At 38.0% G+C, this 20,644-nt stretch overlaps 1 protein-coding gene across 2 annotated transcripts in view; it reads right to left on the bottom strand.

Moving 5' to 3' along the window:
- The window catches only part of Fam107b (family with sequence similarity 107 member B), a 79,056-nt gene that overhangs the window by 51,169 nt on the left and 7,243 nt on the right, over positions 1–20,644 (bottom strand). The window contains exon 1 of one of the 2 annotated variants that reach the window (XM_040277211.2): positions 110–233. The exons of the other annotated variant lie outside the window; for it this stretch is intronic. The gene's annotated coding sequence lies outside the window, so the exon portion shown is untranslated. Of the gene's footprint in view, positions 1–109; positions 234–20,644 lie in introns of those variants that run through there. 2 annotated transcript variants of the gene reach the window in all.

Here is a 20,644-nt window from a genome sequence, read left to right as displayed (position 1 = left end):
AAATATTTCCACACCTGTCACCTATCAGGCTTTTACTAACAAAATGTTAAAGATTTAATTATTTAGATATTTTCAAGCAACAAATTAAAAGATCAGAATAAGAATATACCTCCTTATGGTGGTAGTTCCCCAGAGTGGTGAAGCAGTCTTTGGCTTTTCCTGATATATACTCTTTCTGGAAATCAAACAATCAAGTTCAAAGAGAGAAGCTGAAGCAACTTCAGAAAGCGGGAACTCTGTGCAACTGAATGACCTCATAAAGCATGGAAACTACAGCAAACGATGAAAACAAACCGTACCAACTCTGGTACCAGTTACAACCCTTCCAGACCCAGGGAACACACTGTCTCCAGAAACAAAAGTAAAATTCAGATGCACATGAAAAATCAGTTCCTCTATTTGAAAGCAAATACCCTCCACAGGAATTAACTAAAATATTTATGAAAGCTAATTAATGTTTACAAAGCAGCTCCCTCACTAAGGCTGTGACAATATATGGTGTTGCAACAGGTCAGACCCACTCTCCAGCCCTGGATGTGCACCATCCTCAGCTCCACATTCACCCAGTGTATCTGACACATCCTGAGTCACCTTTTCAACTATAAATATGTTCCCCAATTATTGGAGGCTGAGCTTCTTACTTCTTATAATATCACCACAGTACCTGAAGCACATAAGCTTTAAGATAAATTCAAACTGCACTACTCACATATTATAGTCCACTTATGACATACCCTGAGAATTTCCTCTGAGAAACAAAGGGTATGTTTATTTAATCAGTAAAAAACAAAAACAAAACACAGACAACTAGAAGGGACCTGAGTTTTAGGTCCTAGTCCCAATTCTGTCCATCTGTGTTGACCTCTGGTCTGAAGGGTCCTCCTCTCTAAAACAAGGAAACTCGTTCTAGATTGTTACTACTAAATTGGTAGGAGGTATAAAATCCACATCAAAACCAAAATATAAAGTGACAACTGCAGAAACATATTCAGCATCTAGTTAGTGAATTGACTTTAGCTCTAATCCACAAGGACACTTCCAGACCTTCACAATGCCCAGAAAAGGCCAGACCCCTTCCAGGGAGGTACCTGGTCATTCAGCACATTGTCAGGGAGAGATTGGGGGACAGGGGAACCCTGAAAACAGTCTACAAACAATGCTGTTTGGTATATCATTGTAGACATGTGATATTTTAAAAATATGAGTTGATCAGCACTTTCTATGGTCTTCCTGCTCTTCTTTCCACATGCATTCCAGCCTCCCAGCAGAGGAAACCCTGCTTAGCTCTCAACACAAAGTGTCACAAGACCTAGTAGTTACTGGTAGTAAGAGTTTAGTTCTGCTCTGCTTATAAAAAAAAAAAACTAATTCAATAAGAACAGGATTTAGTAATCACCCCCTCTACCACACATGAGAGTTTAAGAAGTATCTATTTACCTACACTAAGTCTTATCTGCCAAGAAACTTCTCATTGAGGAAGCACACAAACGTGGCCAAGAAAAGCAATGAGTGACAGCCTGAACACTGAGGAAGCAACCACAGAGCCACAAAGGGGCTCACAGAGGTACACACTTCCAACATCAGCCACTGAAAATATTTCACATCATGACACAGACCCATACTTTAAAATCCTGATCTGTAATACAGGCACAAATTTCCTACTGATTTTGTTTTTAAATGAAGGTTGTGGGCTGGGGGTGGACTGGGGCTTAGTGGTAAAAAGGAATTTTGTCCATCTATATCTAAAACAACATATAGTTTTTAAGAATGCAGGTTGTGACCGGCAATATAAAAATAGTGAATTAAATCTAGCAACAGATGGATAAACAAGATGTGATATTTACATACAATAGAATATTATTCAGCCCTTAAAATGAAAAGAAAATTCTGAGCCATATGCACATGGTTAAGCCTTGAGGACAGTGTGCTGAGTGAAATATGACTATCACAAAATGATAAATACTGTGTAAGTCCACTTACATGATAAGCAGTCAAGACAGAAAGCAGAATGGTGGCCTGGGGCTGAGCAAAGGAGGATGGGAGGCATTGTTTCATGAATGCCGAAGTTCAGTTTGGAATCAAAAAGTTCTGAAGATAGATGGCGATGATGGTAACATCATCATTCACGTAACACTGTGAACCATGGTTAAAATCCTAACTTTTATTATTCGTATCTTACCACATTAAAAAAATGAGTTAAGAAGCAGCCAACAATTGAGAAATTCCTCCTACACAAAGAGTTTCTATACTATGTGATATTGGGTAAACCAGCATAACAGAAAGGAAATATTTTTGGTAGTCTAACACAGTCTAGAACCCTGACAGTATATTTATGTCTTGCATTTCTTTTTAACTTTTTCCAGCTAAGAAAAAAAAATAAAGACATTTACTCAAAATTGAAAAAGGTCACAATGCTCAAAAGGTATTTGACAGAAAAATCAAGAACACTATGAAAACTCAGTTAAGAGCTGGTGCACACCTGTCATCCCAGCAGCTCAGGAGGCTGAGGCAGGAGGATCTCAAGTTCAAAACTAGCCTCATCAATTTAATAAGGCCCTAAGCAACTTAGTGGTACCCTGTCTCAAAATAAAAAATTTAAAAAGAGGGCTGGGGGTGTAGATGTGGCTCAGTGGTTAAGTGCCTCTGGATTCAATCCCTGGTAATAATAATAATAATAATAATGTATATAAATACATAAACATATTATCAAGTATATAAAACAGAATTTCTTGCTTTTGCCAAGAATCTCTCAGAGGAATAGACATTTTCAGAACATTCAATATAAAAAGTTTATTTTATTAGATTATACCCTCCCAAAGTATTTTGGGATCAGTTATATGTTACCTCTAATTAAAAACTAGGAAAAACAAGAAATTAAACACTAATTTTTGAGCAACAGATCAAAAATAATAGAATCATTCAAGGTTTTATTAATCAAAAAATGTTTCTTTTTAAAGCCTGTGATTTCTAAAGGTGTGCTAGATGATTTTATATGAGATCCTAGGAGTTCTACTCCCAAAATGGCAAGAGAGGCCTTGCTTCCTGATCCTGTCTCAACTCCTTTCCCAGAAGCTGCATCCTTGAAGCTCAGATCATAAACCTCTGCTCACATCTCTACACTGGCAGCCCTTGTTATATAGGCCAATGTTTTTCAAGCACAACCATAAATAAAAGTATCTACTTATAATCTGCAGTTTTTTATTCACACTCTACTCCAGTATTAAAGTCATTTTTCTTCAAAATAAACATTTGCAGATAGTTAATATTTCTGTGGCTGCAACAGGCCAGGAAACATTTTAATTAAACTAAGTTTTATTAGAGTACTCTCACTAATGTTGCCAAAGAATGGCTCCTTACCCCCAGTTCTTCCCTACTGGAAAGTCTTAAAGCTGATGGCTATTTTAATGTTCAATAAAATGTCAGCACAATTTTTCAAGTCACTACACACAAAGTTTTTTCACACCATTCGTGTCTTCATACATGTACTTAGGGTAATGATGTCTAACTCATTCCACCATCATTCCTACCCACTTGCCCCTTCCATTCTCCTTCCCCGGCTTTGCCCTATTTAAAGTTCCTCCATTCCTCTCATGCTCCCCGCTCATCGCCATTATGAGTCAGCATCCTCATATCAAATAAAACATTCTACCTTGGGTTTTTTTTTGATTGACTTGCTTCACTTAGCATTATATTCTCCAACTTCATCCATTTGCCTGCAAATGCAATGATTTTATTCTCTCTTAATGCTGAGTAATGTTCCATTGTGTACATATATCTCATTTTTTTTATCCATTCATCTAATGAAGGGCATCTAGGTTGGTTCCATAATTTAGCTATTGTGAATTGTGCTGCTACAAAAATTGATATGGCTATGTCCTGTAGTATGCTGTTTTAAAGTCCTTTGGGTATAAACTGAGGAGTGGGATAGCTGGGTCAAAGGGTGGTTCCATTGCAAGTTTCCAAGGAATTTCCATACTGCTTTCTCCAGATTGGCTGCACCAATTTGCAATCCCACTAGCAACATATGAGTGTGCCTTTTTCCCCACATTCTCGCCAACACTTATTATTGTTTGTATTCTTAATAGCTGCCATTCTGACTGGAGTGAGATGAAATCTTAGAGTAGTTTTGATTTGCATTTCTCTAATTGTGTAACATGAAATGAACTGTATTCTGCTATCAAGTATAACAAATTAGAAAAATAAATAATTTAATACAAAAATATGATGGTATTAAGAGGTGGGGGACTTTTAGAAGGAATGAGGTTGTAGGGACAGAGACTTCAAGAGAATGATATTTCTCTTCTATAGAAGAGACTTGAAAGAGACCCCCCACCACCACCCCTTCCAACTTGTGAAGTCAGAGTTAAGAGACTGAATCTGATCGCACCTCGACCTTGGACTTTCCATCCTTCAGAACGATGAGAAATAAATCTCTGTTGTTCACAAGCCAAAAACAAATGTCAGCACAAAACCTTCTTTTAATCAGGAAAAGTTCATTAAGAAAAGTGGTAACACCTTTGCCTCCAAAGCAGAATAAGCAACTACTCTTTTAACATTCATGCTGAATCTAAGCATGTACCTTGACTCCCCATTGACATGGAAGCTCCCTGAGAGCAAATACTCTGTATGTTTATTTTGTGCCCACAATGCTATTTTCCTAAAGAGTTTAATAAACATTAGTTAAATTAAAACATTCCACAAACTCAATCCAACTATAGCCACCTGTTTTTACTTTGCCAAAACACTCTTGAGCAATTTTCTCAATATTAAAAAGATGATGAAAAAAATCTAAAATAAACAAGTTTCTTCCCTATCATGGATACACATTTTCTGTTGAGATTCTGAAATAATATCACTGGCTTATAAATATGACAAGTCTTCACTGAGGAAAAAGAATCAGTCTCAGACATGCTCAGAGATGTGATCTTGCCAAATTGTGTTCACTTTCTGGTCTCATTTATAGAGTAACAGTAGTCCTCACTTAGGTCACAGCTCCCATGGTCAAGAATCTACTCTGAAGAGAACAAAACTTCACAAGCTGCCCCCTTGATCATAGGGGAAAAAATCATTTAAGAACTCCTGTTCAATAAAAGAAAAATGCAACCATGTTAGAAGAGACTGAAATAAAGAAGAATGGAGATGAGAAATATGCATATCATGCCTGATAAATCACTGCAGAGGACAGGCAATGACGGAATAAAAATTCAGTCTAAAGAAAACAGCAATTTAACTCACCTGCAGTTTACAACTACCTAAGCAAATAAACTGATTTTTATGAGATGTTTCTTTAATTTGCTCCCCAAATAATTACCAATTTCACACACCAATTTTGAAAACCATGTGTAACTATTTTTTAATGTGGTACTGGGGATGAAACCCAGTGCTCTTGAATGCTAAGTATGCATTCTACCACTGAGCTATGCCCCAATCCAGAAAACTAACTACAATGTCAACTTCTCCAAGGTAGGTTCAGACATTTAAGCACCATTTGCAAACAGCCACAACAACTAATGGAATTCTTTGAACAAAGGAAGGCACTAAGATACTGGATTTAAAAAAAAAAAAAAGAAAGAAAAAAGAAAATCCTGTAGTCCTTTGGAAATACCAATGCTTAAACAATTATATTTTAATACTCAGAACCAGTTATCTGGTTTGCCTGAAACACTCATATTGAAACCATTCTGCTGAAAAGTAACCAAAATCTCATAAATGGAATAAACCAGATAAAACCAGTGAGAGATTCATATGGAAAGGGTACTATGATTAATTACAAATTCTCACCTCCCTACCCAGCTAATACCAATCCTAAAATTACTACCCTGTGCTTATCAGCCAAAAAAAAATGGAAATTCTACCTAAGCAAACACAGAAATTCATGTCAGTAGAATTACCCAAATTAATACCTCAAAAGGGCAAGAGAATTTCAAAGCCAAATTGCTGCTTAATACCTAATATTAGATGAGAGGAGATAAAACTGCTTTGTGTTCTTTGGTACCTTTCTTAAAATAAAAGTCATATAAGCAATTAGGTAAATAAAACAGAATTATAAAGTCAAAGTACTCTTCTGAAGAAACAGCAAAAGTCAGAACAGTAGAGCTACATAATTCCCAGACCTGAGTATTAAATATGTTTTTGAGCTTCACAGTGGTCAGAACCAAAAAAAGTTACATGTTCTCAGTAAAATGATTAGCATTCCATTTTCCCAAGGGAAAGAAAAAAATATCATGGCATGATAATCTAAAATAAGTTTCCCACACTGAACCCAGAATAAGGAACAATGTGCTCCATGTGCACAAGAAGAAGGGCAAAGGCCTTTAATTTATTTTAATTCACTGAAAAGAAATGCTAACTGGGGGGACTAGGTTGTGGCTCAATGGTAGAGTGCTTGCCTGGCACGTGTGAGGCACTGGGTTCAATCCTCAGCACCATATAAAAATAAATAAATTAAATAAAGATATTATGTCCATATACTGCTAAAAAAATTTTTTTTAAAAAAGAAATGCTAATTAGATCCCCATATTTGGATTCCCAGGATCCTAACTTCATAAGCAAGATGGAACTTGAAATAATGTAGACTGAAGAATTTCTTCCCAAATATCATTTCCTTCTGCCAGTGTATTGAGAAGACAAAGAATTCAGCTATCCTCAGAGATTAAAACCTAAAGAACTCTTACTCTGTGTTGCTGTGGGGAGTATGAAAAGCAGTGTGTTTACAACGAACTTCAGCAGGAGCAAAAACAAATCTCTACATCCAGGCCAGGCATGTCCAGATCACTGTTTCACGGGATTCATGTTTGTGTGGCAGGCCAGGGCAGAAGAAGGCACCCCAAAACAAAGGTCACACAGCTATTTGCAGTGTCTCTGGTGAATTGCTAAAAGAAAAACAAAGCAGAGTCAAAGGGCTGGGCTCACACAGGTGAAAAAGGCCTCTGGATCTTGGTAAGAGCTTTCCAGAGAGGAATCTGCAGAACCCAAAATGTCTTGGGCAGGCACTGGCTTGACAGTTTAGGAAAACCACAATGGGTCAACCAACATGGGTGCAGCTGAGTACAAGGAGGAAAGTGTTTGGAAATGGGAAGAAAGGGAGAATGAGTAAGACCTGCTCTGGATTCACCCCACAATTGTAGGAGCAGTTAAGTCAGAGTTCCAAGATACTGAATGTACTAGAAACAAACTCATCTGAAAGATTCTCAAAGCAATACCCTGCCACAGCCTTATCAGGCCATCAGGATGTTCCCAGGAAACATCTAACTGTGCCTGGCACTGCTCTGACTATGAAGAGAGAATAAATTGTGGCCATAATTCTAGGAGACAATCCTAAAAACAGTACCAGAGCTTCAAGACAAACACTATCAATAACATACCCACATTCTATTAGTGTTTTATTGAATGTTCACTCTATGAAAGTCCACAGCTAATGCAACTATAAAATTCATCAAGGGCACTATTATTAGCCCCATTTTACTGCTAAGGAAACAATCAGGCATGTAACTCACTTGCCCAAGATGACAAAAGTAGTGAGCTACAGTTCCAGAAGGTGAGTGCTAATTCCAGAGTCAAATAACATTACTTGTTATTTTTTTTTTTAAGATGTTATCTTGCTGAGTTGCCTTGGCTGGCCTCAAACTTATAATCCTCCTGCTTCAGCCTGCCAAGTAGCTGAGATTACAGGCATGTGACATAGAACCAGCTACTACAACTCAATTTAAAGAAAGTGGTAAGAAAAATCATTCATCTCACAGAAGTTACCCAGGTTAGAGAGGGGAAGACAATCCTTTTCCATTTAGATAATAAGAGAGCCTATTGTTTAAGAGCCAGAGAGCAGGAGGACTCTTCATGGAGCAATAGTAAGCCAGAGCTAAATACACTGCAGAGAACCCACTCATGTTACTGACAAGTGACATGAAATGTGGAACTACAGCACAGACCACAGAACTCTGAAAACAGGACACAAACGCACCTTCCCAAGCACACAACTACCATTTGCCAGCTGCCCATCTACGTTTTTATGTATATATTTTTAACCTATAGGAGATCACAAAATGCAGCACAGCTAGTTCTCACTTTGTTTTGTTTAGAATGGTCACGGAAGTTGTGGCCGGACATGTCACCCCACCCAAATCATAAAGATAGGGCGGGTGGGGACAGGGGATAAGAACAGGCTCAGCCCAACCAGTGTGTGCATTATTTTCCAATGTCGGCTGCTATGAAGAAATGGAAGAAGTTCATCACTGAAAGGAAGCTACAGAGGCAGAGAAAGAAGCCCAAGTTCATCTACCACAGAAGGGTCTGCTATACTTCAACCTTTCTGGGATACTCCAGCTACTACCAGAGCTACTTCTTGGGATCTACAGAGGGGGTCATACTAATAAGTGCAGACAAAGCTGTCATTTATGTGTGTGTTTCAAGATAAACCCTTAGAAAAAAAAGGGTTTTGAGCTTAGGAAACATGAAACTAACAAAATCAGAGGTAAATGCTGTCTTTTGAAAGGAATTCACAGATATTCTGACAAATCCCAGATGCTGAACAAACTGGCCAAGGAGGCCAAGCAAAGTGACTTTACGAAGAACACCCATCCCCATGGAAATACACAGCAAGCTCAAGTCTGAATCCAGTTAGTAGATCAGTGCTGGGCTCAGAATGGCAGCAATTACTTATGTAGAAGTACTTACTTCCTGAAGGACCTACAGGGAACACAGAGACTAGGATGACAGAGTTCCTGTCCTCAAAGTTTCCAATCTGACATGGAAAACCATAATGCATAATCAAGTGACCACAGGAAAAGCCCAAGATGGAAAAGCACTCTCCAGATGATAGCTATGCCTTCTCATCCCCCTGCATTCAAGCCCCAGAGCCTCTCAGTCCATTTCACTAGGAACAAAGGAGTCCAGACACTATGATGGCCTACAGATGCTAGTATCCAAATAAAATTAGTTAGTGTGGAAATTCAAGGAAGAACCTCAGCTCTCCCTTCCTCTAAGGAAACAAGACATGCACATGTGGTGCTCTCTGCAATGACATTAGCTCCATGATGGCACCCTGGTCCCTGGAGCCCACCTTAGCAAGCTTCACTCCCTCACATAACATTTTTGAGCAGTCAATGAAAATAAGACTTGCCAAGCTACCTCTAACCAGGCTAACAAGTGAAAGAAGGCGAAGCTCCCTCTCCTCCTCTCCCCAACTCCCTCCTCTCCCCAACTCCCTCCTCTCATCAGTCCCTGCCACCAACACTTTGGTGAAGCTTCTATACACCCTGGGGAGCCCCCAGGAAAGAAGATTACCATCTCCAAGGGACTCAAGGCAAAGACATACAATTACAGATGCTGCAATGTGCCAAATCCACAGAAGTTGACAGTATTAGCTTAGCAAAACAGTCATATAAAATATGAATCAAGAGAAAAAAATTCTGGAAAATATAATGCAGAATATTTAAGTTCAAACAATAGTAATCAGAGAAAGCTGTCAAACTTCTCCCATGAGAAGGTAAACCTTGAACTCAGTATAGACACCCCTTGTTGATCAAAGCTTCAGTCAGACCACTTGTGGTAGTGCAGGCCTGTAATCCCAGTGAGGTGGGAGGTTGAGGCAGGAGAATTATGAGTTCAAGGCCAGCCTCAACAACTTAGTGAGACCCTGTCTCAAAGCAAAAAAATAAAATAAAATAAAAAGGGTTGGAGGTGTAGCTCAGTGGTAGAGCACCCTTGGGTTCAATCCCCATACCACACACACACAAAAAGAAAAGAAAAAATATCTTTAGTTAGGATCTTCATTCATGCACATGCACACAAGTACTTCTACAACCAAGTACATGTATGTAGAATGGCTATGTTATTTACCAACCCCAACAGGTCACTCGTGAGAGTCGATGAAGGCTCAGTCAGTAGTTATACCTGGACTAGGTTCATCCCAACAAACAAGGTGGTGTGCTCTCCCTGGCTGTCCACCTGCCACTGACAGCTGACCTGCTTGCTTGGGAGTGTGGGGTTGCCCTCACCCAACAATCAGTTCCTGCATTAACAGGAGCCCACAGAGTAACAAATCAGCTGGTCAAGAATATTTATTCAGCATCACTGTCCACTCCTGATTACTGGTGACCTCCTGACCTAATTTTCTCATGTCCAAGTTCAGATTCCTGACCCACAAATTGTCACTCCTACCACTCAATCCTCCTTATTTCCAGTTCAATCCTGGGCCATTAAAGATATACCTTCTCTACAGAAACATTCCAGCCCATAGACTATAAATCTCTGCTCACTCTGGCCAGTGCTAGGAATTAAATATTTGTGTCTCCCCCAAAATTCATGTATTTAAGCCCTAACCTCCAAAGCAATGGGCCTTTCACTCCAAATGCCCAAAGCAATGACATTTAGAAGTGGGGCTCTGAGAAAGTAACAAAGTCCTAGAACAGGAGCCCTCATGAATGGGATTAGTATCCTTAAAAGGGACGGGAAAGAGATGGTCCCTCTTACCACTAAGGAGACAGCAAGAGGGCCATCTACACACTAGGAAGCAGGCCCCCACCCTGAACCCCTCGAAACCTTAATCTTAGCTTTTTTAGCCTCTAAACTGGAAAATAAGTGATGGTTATTTATACTACTCAGTCTTTATTTTTTAATAGCACCCCAAATAACTAAAAGCATACCTTTGCATGCAGAGGTGTCTCTTCCACTCTGCAACTAGAACTTGGACAGAGCTCCAGTTTGGGCCCTCTACCTCTATCCTCCCAGTCCATCTCTATATTCTACGAATGCTTATAACTTCAGAAGCGAAAGGCCCATGCAATAAATACCAATGAAACAGGCATCCAACCCAAACCTGGTCCTAATTCTTTCTGAGTCCTAATGGAACTGAGTCTCCTACTGGGTCAGCATGTCAATAATCATGTATGGCATCATATTGAGATACCAATTTAGGGGGAGCGCACACAGGGTGGCACTAACATTTGTTAATATTTGTGTTTCAGCGTGGTGACACAGTGTAGGGATGAGAAAACTTGAGCTCACAGAAGGAAAAGAGGGAACCACATGCCATCCACGTCTATGCAGAAAAACATTCATGTTCTTTCTAGTGTACCCATGTCAGAACTAATAAATAACATACAACTGCAAAAGCCCATAGTCCTGGCATGTAAGAAGCAACCTTCCATCAATGGGGGAGATTTTTGTCTTTATTCTCCTGACTTTATAGAACTATAGTCTCTCATGTTTATTTGGAAAGAATGCATATATTATTCAATCATAGGATGATGCTTAGTCCTAGAAGTCAAAATGTGAACAACAGCAACAGCCAGCAAAAATAGTTCTCATCCATTTAAATAAATATCTAAGCCTTTGTTTACAGTATAAGTAACTATTTTTAATGCTTAATGCTTTTTGTACTTTCTATTAGTATGAACAAGACTTTTTCTTAAACACACATCAAACAAAAATAATGTTTTAAATATTTTAAACATTCTTTTTTTTCTTTTCTCTCTCTCTGCAATAAAATTCTTGCCATCATCCTGGTAACGAGGAAGTTCTGTTTCCTGTTCTTGTTTTTATTCTTTTGTGGTGACAAGTGCCAGCATGTGGGGTAGGTAGGTGGAGTGAAGCAGGACTAGTGAGAACAAGGGGAATTCTATTAAGTGAGAAGTCAAGAAAGTTCTAGTCCCGGACCTGCACTAAAGCACGTCTGCGTAACTCAGCAGTCCCAGATTTCAGTTTTGTCTGCAACCTCAGAGTTGCAAACTCTATAAGGCTTAGTATTGCACTCAATCTTATGACAATTACTAAAGACTTCAAATATGGGCACATTACTAGAGTGACACACTTCAGAGACATCACGGGGTGTGATTAGAAGACTACCAAATGAATCATCCATGAGTTAAAAAAAAATATCTCCATTTAAAAAGCCATATTAATCCACATGATATTAACAGGGAGCACCAACCATCTGCCAATTATTCTGAAGCAGCTATAAATAGACAGTTTTTGAAATTAGTCAGCTTTGTGCTATGGTTCACCAATAAGCACATGTATGCAACATGTTCTGGGAGGCATGCAAGCTGTTTAGTTTCTAGCATAAATGGAATAGAAGAAAAAAAAACAGACTTGGTACCAAGATTCACATATTTCAGCTATGAGTACGAAACAGGAAGCATACGAAGAACTGCAACTTGGAGTCGTTTAAAGCAAACAAAACAAACCTCCTCTGGGCCTATATATGTATAGCTGCTAAACCAACTGTTTATTTTATCACAAGTTGTTTAAAATCGGGGATCAGAGTACAAACCATGTGGAAATTATTGGGGTCTCCTGGTTCTCCCCCTACTAGTATGCTCACTTAATACAGGTAACTAGAAAAAATGCCTCTGAACCAGCACACTGGGTTCTCTATGGGCAGCAGGAATAAAGGAAAGGAGCAGGGCTTAGGAAACAAGAGGCTGACCCTTAGAAAAGCAACACCAGCTACCCCTTCCCACTGCCAGAGGGTGTCTTCTCCTGTCAATTCCTCCCCAGTTACCTAACTTTAGGAAATCTCAACTCCAAGAGCAAGGGAGAGAACAGGAGAGAAAGTATGGCAGATCCCAGATCCCTCCACCATCAATTTCTCAGTGATGTTTTCAAGTATTTGAAGGATAAGTGGTGATTTTAAAAAAAAAAAGACTAATTAAAGAAAATGTTTAAAACTTTTTTGAGTTTACATGGGGCACTTATCAAAAGAAAATATCAAACCTGCCTCTCCATCTTGTAAGACCTTGAAGCAGCTATCACCTGAAAGTTTTTTTAAGGCTAAGAATCCAAGTGAAATAACTAAGTATTTAAATAATTATTCTAGCTAATACATTACTTCCCATCCACCTTATTTACAATACATTAGAGCTTGCAGTTTAAAAAAATTATATATACACATGTGTATATATACATTTTACATCTAAAATATATACCTTTTGTATGTATATAAAAATGTATGTATGTACATTTTTGTGTGTATATATATATATATGTATGTATGTGTGTGTATACACACATACACACATATATGTACCACATTTTCTTTTTCCATTCATCATCTAGGGCTTTTATTATTAATTTCATTTATTCAAAAGATACAGAACAGGGACATCCATAGATTTGTATCATTAATGGTTTTCCGGGGAAGGAGTACTTGGGGTAGAAGGAGAAAGTTAATGGGGAGTGACTACTATTCATTCATCTGTTGAGGGACCCCTAGGCTGTTTCCATAGCTTAAGTATTGTGTATTGAGCTGCTATAAACACTGATGTGGCTATGCTACTGTAGTATGCTAATTTTAAGTCTTTTGAGAATATACTTAGGAGTGGGATAACTGGGCTAAATGGTGGTTCCATCCCAAGTTCTCTGGGGAATCTCCATACTGCTTTCCAGAGTAGTTGTACCAATTTGCAATCCCACCAGAAATATGAATATACCTGTTTCCCCACATCCTCACCAACATTTATTATTACTTGTACTCTTGATAACTGCCATTCTGACCAGATGAGATGGAATCAATGGTTTTAATTTGCATTTCTCTAATTGCTAGAGATTTTGAACATTTTTTTCATATATTTGTTGACTTTATTTCTTCTTCTGTGAAGTGTTTGTTCAGTTCCTTTGCCCATTTATTGATTGGGGTTTTTTGTTGGTTTTTTTTTTTTTTTTTTTTTTTTGGTGTTAAGCTTTTTGAGTTCTTTGTATATGCTGGAGATTACTGTTCTATCTGAAGTGCTGGTGGCAAAACTTTCCTAGATTCATATATAAATTCAATACCAGTAAAATTCTACATCACATACTACCACAAGAATGGGATCCTAATTAGAATAAGTTATACTCCATGTATGCACATCTAAATGGAGAAAAGAAATCCTGAAACTGGGGGGAAAAAAAGAGTATATGGAAGGCCTAGAAAGGCAATGTTGGTGGGTTTGCTAAGAATAAAGCATTCTTCTAGGAACCAGGCATGGTGGCACACGCCTGCAATCCCAGCAGCTTAGGAGGCTTAGGCAGGAGGATTGCAAGTTCAAAGCCAGCCTCAGCAAGTTGGTGAGGGAAGCTCTAAACAAGTTAACAAGACCCTGTCTCAAAGAAATAAAAAGGGCTGGGGATGTGGCGCAGTGGTAGAATACCCCTGGGTTCAATTCCTGATACCAAACAAAAACAAAAATGAATAAAGCATTATTTTAATGAGGAATAATGACATAAAAAATAATAAGAGGAAGGGAGGCAAGCAGGACCACAGTATATATAAGAACACATTCTCTGTAGTGACTCCTGGGTGGTCCTGGGTGTATGACTCCATGACTATGTGCTGCTCAGTAAAACAGAGCTAACTATAGTTCCACATCATGAGGATTTTTTAAAAATGATGCATGTAAACTACTTAGCATGTGCACAGAAAACACTCAAGTGTTTGTGATCATTACTCTACAATAAGTTTTAGTTCCAACTTACCTACCATTAGTTGTATGGTGTTCAGCAATCTACTGAACTCATCTAAGCATGTGTTTATTCACTTGAAAATTAGGCATCTAATTCAGGGACCTCTCAATTTCTACAGCTTTTCTATGCTCAAGTCCTCTCTTAACAATACAGTATATTTTCAATTTCAAATTCTTTTATAGGAATCCAGATTCCATATCTTTCTTTTATGACTTGCTGAATAGTTATGATTTACTTGATATCACATGTCCAGTCAAAAGCATGACTTCTAATTAAGAGAAAGCACATGGGGGGAAGTGTGTCCAACTCCTGGGGTGAGCTTCACGGTCATCCTTGTCACAATGTGGTTTCTAGGAGTATATAGTGGCAAAAGGATGGTCAGCCATGATTGGAGGAATCCATGCATTTCTATGCCAATATAATGGAGGATGTCGCCAAATCAGATTGCTACTATAGTATGTCAAGGTACACTCTGGTGGTGATGGGACAAACATAAACCAATTTCTTTGCTATGGCCACACTTCTCTGAAAGCAGCTCTCAACTACTTCTTTCTGTTAATACTGCTGTGATGCATACTTTCCAAACAGTCTTAACAATGAAGTTGAAAATTGCCTTTTAGGAGCCATTTATCATATCTTGGTAGAAGAGAAATAAAACTATTTCAGATTTATCATTCTCCTTTTTAAATTTATCAATGACTTACCTTTTCTAAGAAAAGATTAGGCATAAATGTCCTTGCATGTCAAGAAATTTAAAGTGATTACTGAAAAAGATAATCTACCATGATCTGCACCATTTTATAGAATTGTCCTCATAATCCCCTATCATAATCTACTAATATAGGTGGTGAACAGACACTCATGTTATGTAAACAATACATTTACTACATTGCAAAGAATTTAATGTTGCTGTTCAACAGACTTACAATAAAATTAACCTAACACAACAGCATTCATAAAAGATTGTGCAAATGGCAATTAACTTTAATGATAGGAAGTACCTGCAATAATGGAAAATCAAACCAGTCTTTGCTTTTCTCTATTAAGTCTCTTAACAACCCTGATCTGCATCAGTGTTGACAGTTTTCCCAGACACCCTGACCAATCTGTCTCAGCTCACACTCACTCACATGCTCATTAAACAATCTCTAAACAATGAAATAATTAATTCAAGCAACTGTCATCAATGGGTGCTAACGACATTGAGAGACAAGTCGATGAGGAAATACACAATGAAGAATCAGCTGCCAGGACAGAAACCTGATGATCAATGTTTGTATCACAAATCATACAGCCAGACATTTCCGTGAGATGATGCAAGATGAAGTAGATGACACCACCAACAAATTAATCCTGATCGAAAAGCTCACCAAGAATCTAATCAAGCTTTAGTACTTGATTTCAGTTTACAGAAACACAAAAACAGGTGGAGCAAGTTTTAAAAGCAAACTAGTAGCCAAATTCAGAATGTTCTATTGGACAAAGAATGTCATTTTTTGAAGAAATCAGTGCAGAGGGGGAAAGGGTGAGGGAAGTAGAGCTGTTCTCATTTTATAAAGCTTTAAGTGGCACAGCAGTCAAACGTGCTATATGGGTTTTGGTGGGATCCTGGTTGGAAGAAACTAATTGTAAAAATCCATTTTTAATCTAATGAGGGATGCATTCAATGTGGGGGGTAGAGGGGTGGAGGTTCAACAGATCACTGGTGTCCCTTCCATTCTTTGCTGTCTGATTTCTCAAACTGTTTCAGCTACCCCCAAGTTGAAAGGGCAGGGAAAGGGCAGGGCACAGTCACAGAAACTGGGCAACAGATAGGTGGATTCACCAGCTCCAAACAGTAAAAACCCTCAATGGGGAGGACTCACACATAGAGAAACAAGGGGGAGTTCCCAGGGATCTCTAGAAAGGACACTTACAGGTTCCTCTGCCCAGCAATTTTGCCAATGGGTCTCTGTAACAGCTCTGAGCTTCAAATGAAAAGTAGAAAATCAGTACTCTGAGAAATAAGCACTTGAAGCAAACAAAGTGCCCATGAGGTAGGAAAGGAGGAAGAGATAAGCAATGCCCAAGAGATAACTAAGATTTGGTATTCCTGAACAGTATTCCATATCCTAGCACCTCTACCTGGAAGGTTTCTCGGTTTTACTTTTTTGTCTCTTTTTCAACATCTGAGGTATAATGTGCATTAAATGCACATACTGCAGTACGGTTCAATTTTTACTTCCTCTAACTTTAACTTTATTTAGTTTTCCAGTATATATCTATTTTCTGAAGGCCTACATCTGTTAGAAGCCAGCCTGAGATAGAGCAGTAGAACCTGCTTCCAACTTTTATGCACTGACCAGCCAAGGCATAAAAATTCAAGTTGAACAGAGGGTAGCAAATAAAGACAAGGCTTTTTGAGCCTTTCAAGTCTCTACCTCTGCCCTCTAGTCCTGCTTTTCTCAAGTTTCTTGCTCAAGTCACAGGATTTTTACTCTGTCTCTGCACAGAACTGTCCAAAAAGTATGGAACCATAGTTGTTCATCCTCACCCACTGCTGTGGTTTAGATATTAGGTGTCCCCCAAAATCTCATGTATGAGACAATGCAAGAAGGCTTAGAGGTGAAGACTGGATAATGAGAGCCTAACCTAGTCAGTGAATTAACCCCTGATGGGGATTAACTGAGTGCTAACTGAAGGTAGGTAGGGAGTGGCTAAAGGAGGTGGACATTTCGAGGGATGTCTTTGGGATATTTATTTATTTTGAGAAATGATTACAAAATTTATTGTGTGAATATTAAATATATTTATTTAAATTAAATATATTACTAAATTCTACTATAAACTAGAATCTACCTTAGGGAAAGCTACCACAATAGTAGCTACCAAAGATCAAAGTGTTATGTTAAAGAATTCAGGATATACTGAAGAAGCTCCCACTGGCCAAAATTAGGACAATTTGCATATTAACAAAGATAATAACTGATTGGATTGAAACACATTATCAAATATGTTTAAATCCATTAATCATCATCATAATAATAATGCACCTTTGTAGGGTATTTATTTTTGTGTCTGGCAAGTGGAGTCTCTTTCTGCTTCTTGATCATCATGTTAGCTGCTTCCCTCTGCCACATTCTTCTGCCATGATATTCTGCAATACCTGGAGCCCTAAGGAATGGAGCCAGCTGTCTATGGACTAAGACCTCTCAAACCATGAGCCCCCAAATAAACTATCCTCCTTAAAATTGTTCTTATCAGGTCTTTTGGTTGCAGCAGCAAAAAAGCTGACTAAAAACACCAACTTCAAAGGCCTGGCAAAGCATTTCATCATTAATCTTTTTTTAAAAAAAGCAAATTCCCCTTTGGTTCCAACCACATAGAGATTACATAGAGAGTTGAAAGAAATATTTTAAAATTAAAGTTATTAATTTTTTGTTCTTAAAACCATATACTCCAAAATAAAAAGCAGCAGTCTTTTTTTTAAATTTTTGAACTCATAAACTAGATTATAAATAAAAATCCCTAAAAATGCAAGACACTTGCAGAGTTGGTTTAACTAGGCCATAAATATATTTTACAAACTTAGGAAAATGTGAGACTAGTGAAAATTGTCTTACCAGAAAATAAGGGTATAATCCAGGTTAAAGTCAGTACTTAACTCCAAAAATTTGATTGTTCACCATGGCCAAAATTCCATAACTAGCTCTAAGCTACCTGTGTGCATGAAATCTTTTCAAATATTTCAGAACTCTTGTGAAGGCAAAAGTTCCTTGTGTACTAATTAATATGAAATCTTCCAATATGGATATTATTGTTGATTGGGAAAAATCACCATTTAAATATAGAGTTTGGGGCCAGAGGTGTAGTTTAGTAGTAGAGCTCTTGCCTAGCATGTGTGAGGCACTGGGTTCAATCCTCAGGACCACATAAAAACAAATAAGATAAAAGCATTGTGTACATTTACAATTAATAAAAAAAAATTAAATAAATGAAGAGTTGGTAGATAGAGGGCGAAATGCATAAACACATAATACAATTATATAAACATTGAAAAAAATGCATGATGCCTAATTAACTTCTATCCATTAATAGTAAGATAACAGCCAGGGATGATTCATATAAAAATGTATTTCTAGTAAAAATGACATTTAAAACAAAACGCAAATATGCAACCTTGGCTTAATGACATAATTTGGTTTTTAATTTGGTGTCATTCTGACACTATGCTTAAAAATATTGCATCACAAAAGGATAACTTTAAGACACTGTAATTTCCATACAATAATACCAAAATACAAATTCAGAACAAATATTCTCCTTAAAAGTGCAACTGTAGCTTTATCTGGCAAGTGCATTAATAATGGGATTCCCAGCCCTTTTTGAAGCTAAGATGTACAAGCTTTAAATGAACAGTAAGGGACCCTAGGAGTGGTCACAAGTCTACAGAAACAAGACCAAGTATGTTCTCACCCTGTGTGATTCTGGGCAAGTTTTTTAACCTCTCTGTTTTAGTTTTCTCATTTGTAAAACAGTAATCATGTTATGTCCCACATGGAATCACTTGGAAGATCACATAAGATAATGAACAGAACCCAGGCCTGTCATTAACAAGTGCTCAGTAAATTCAAGCTGTAATTATTTTTACCAACTTCAGGCACATTTCAGTGGATGCTTTTCTCATCAGCTCAGAATGCCTTCTTCTGAGAAAGGTCAAGAATGTTCCTTAAAAGCAGATGTGTGATGCAACAATGGATACACTCAAATACATTAAATAAATGAAAACAACTGGAACACAAAAGGCTGTTATATGATTCCATTTGCACAAAATTTCTAGAAAAGCAAAACTCTGGAGACAGAAAAAAAGATCAGTGTTCCCTAAGACTAAGGATGGGAATAGGAACTGACTATGAAATCAAAAACAGGACCATGGCAATGGCTGCCCACTCTTAACAAAATTACAGAACCATATACTGATAATGGGTAAGCTGAATGGAATGTAAATTATACATCAATAGAGCTATGCTTGAAAAAACAGATGCATTTCTAAAGCATCTGCACAGGCAATTTCTCATCAATCTGGCATCATTGTAAATTCCAATAGTTATGGAGTGCAACAAAACTGGTTTAAAAATGCAAGGCTTGGGCACAGACCAAACTTTGCTCCTAATCCTGATTCAGCTTCTTCTAGGGCAAACTTTTTAATTCTCTAATCCTTGGCTTCCACATCTGTAAAATAGGAATAAAATGATACTAATTTCAGAGGGCATTGTATACATTTAAAGATAATCCTTGACTAGTCTTCCCATTCCAATAAATAAGATCCCTCTTCACCAAGTGGCCAAAAATGTAGGTGTCACTCATGATTCCTCGCTTTCAAATATCAGCTCCAAATGCTTTATGTTAAATCCTGCTAGTTCAATCTTCCAAATATATCAAGTATTCAAACACTTTTCAGCAGCTTCATTCAGTCATTTGAGCATCTCTCTCAGATGTGGCAGTGACTACCTCCATTGGTCTTCCTACTTCCTCCTTCACTGGACCTTTTGCAGTCACCACTTCCCTCCAAGGTCAGAGGACTATGTATAAAATGCAAAGTTGATGTCTTCCAACCCCACCTCAAAATTCTCCCATGGTTTTCTTGTCAGTCAAGTCCTGACCATGGGTCCCCACTCAAACCTTCCTCCTGCCCTACCCATCTGGTTCCATCTACACTAGCCTTTCTACCATTCCTTTCACAGCAAGCTTACACTGGCCTCAAGCATTATTTTACTTGCCTCTGCACAGTTGGACTGGAGCAATTGCTCAGTTCATTCAGGTCTCAAATTTTTCTAAGAAAGGCCTCACCCTATTAAAACACCACCTCCCCTCCCACCAGACTCAGCTCTCTGATCTGACATCTTTCTCATAGGAACCACCTTATCTCTGGGTCTATTTACTATCTCTCATACCACCAGCATATAAACATCATGCATTCAGGGGTTTTATCTGTCCATCCTATTCACCATCCTATCCACAGATTCCCCAGAATCTGAAACAGTGCCTTGCAAATAGTAGCATTTGTTAAATATTTGCTGAATGAATGAACAAATGTCATAAAGCACTTAACACTTGCCATATAGTACATGTTAAAAAACTGTATTTGGTAATAATTTGATTATCATTATTACAGTTGTTGTTACTGTTACTGCATTTCACAGAAGTGAAATTTGATCTGATAATT

Source organism: Ictidomys tridecemlineatus, chromosome 10 (assembly GCF_052094955.1).
Source record: "Ictidomys tridecemlineatus isolate mIctTri1 chromosome 10, mIctTri1.hap1, whole genome shotgun sequence".
NCBI lineage: Eukaryota > Metazoa > Chordata > Mammalia > Rodentia > Sciuridae > Ictidomys > Ictidomys tridecemlineatus.
Note: the sequence above shows the minus strand (reverse complement) of the source record. Positions and strands in the feature narration are given on the sequence as shown.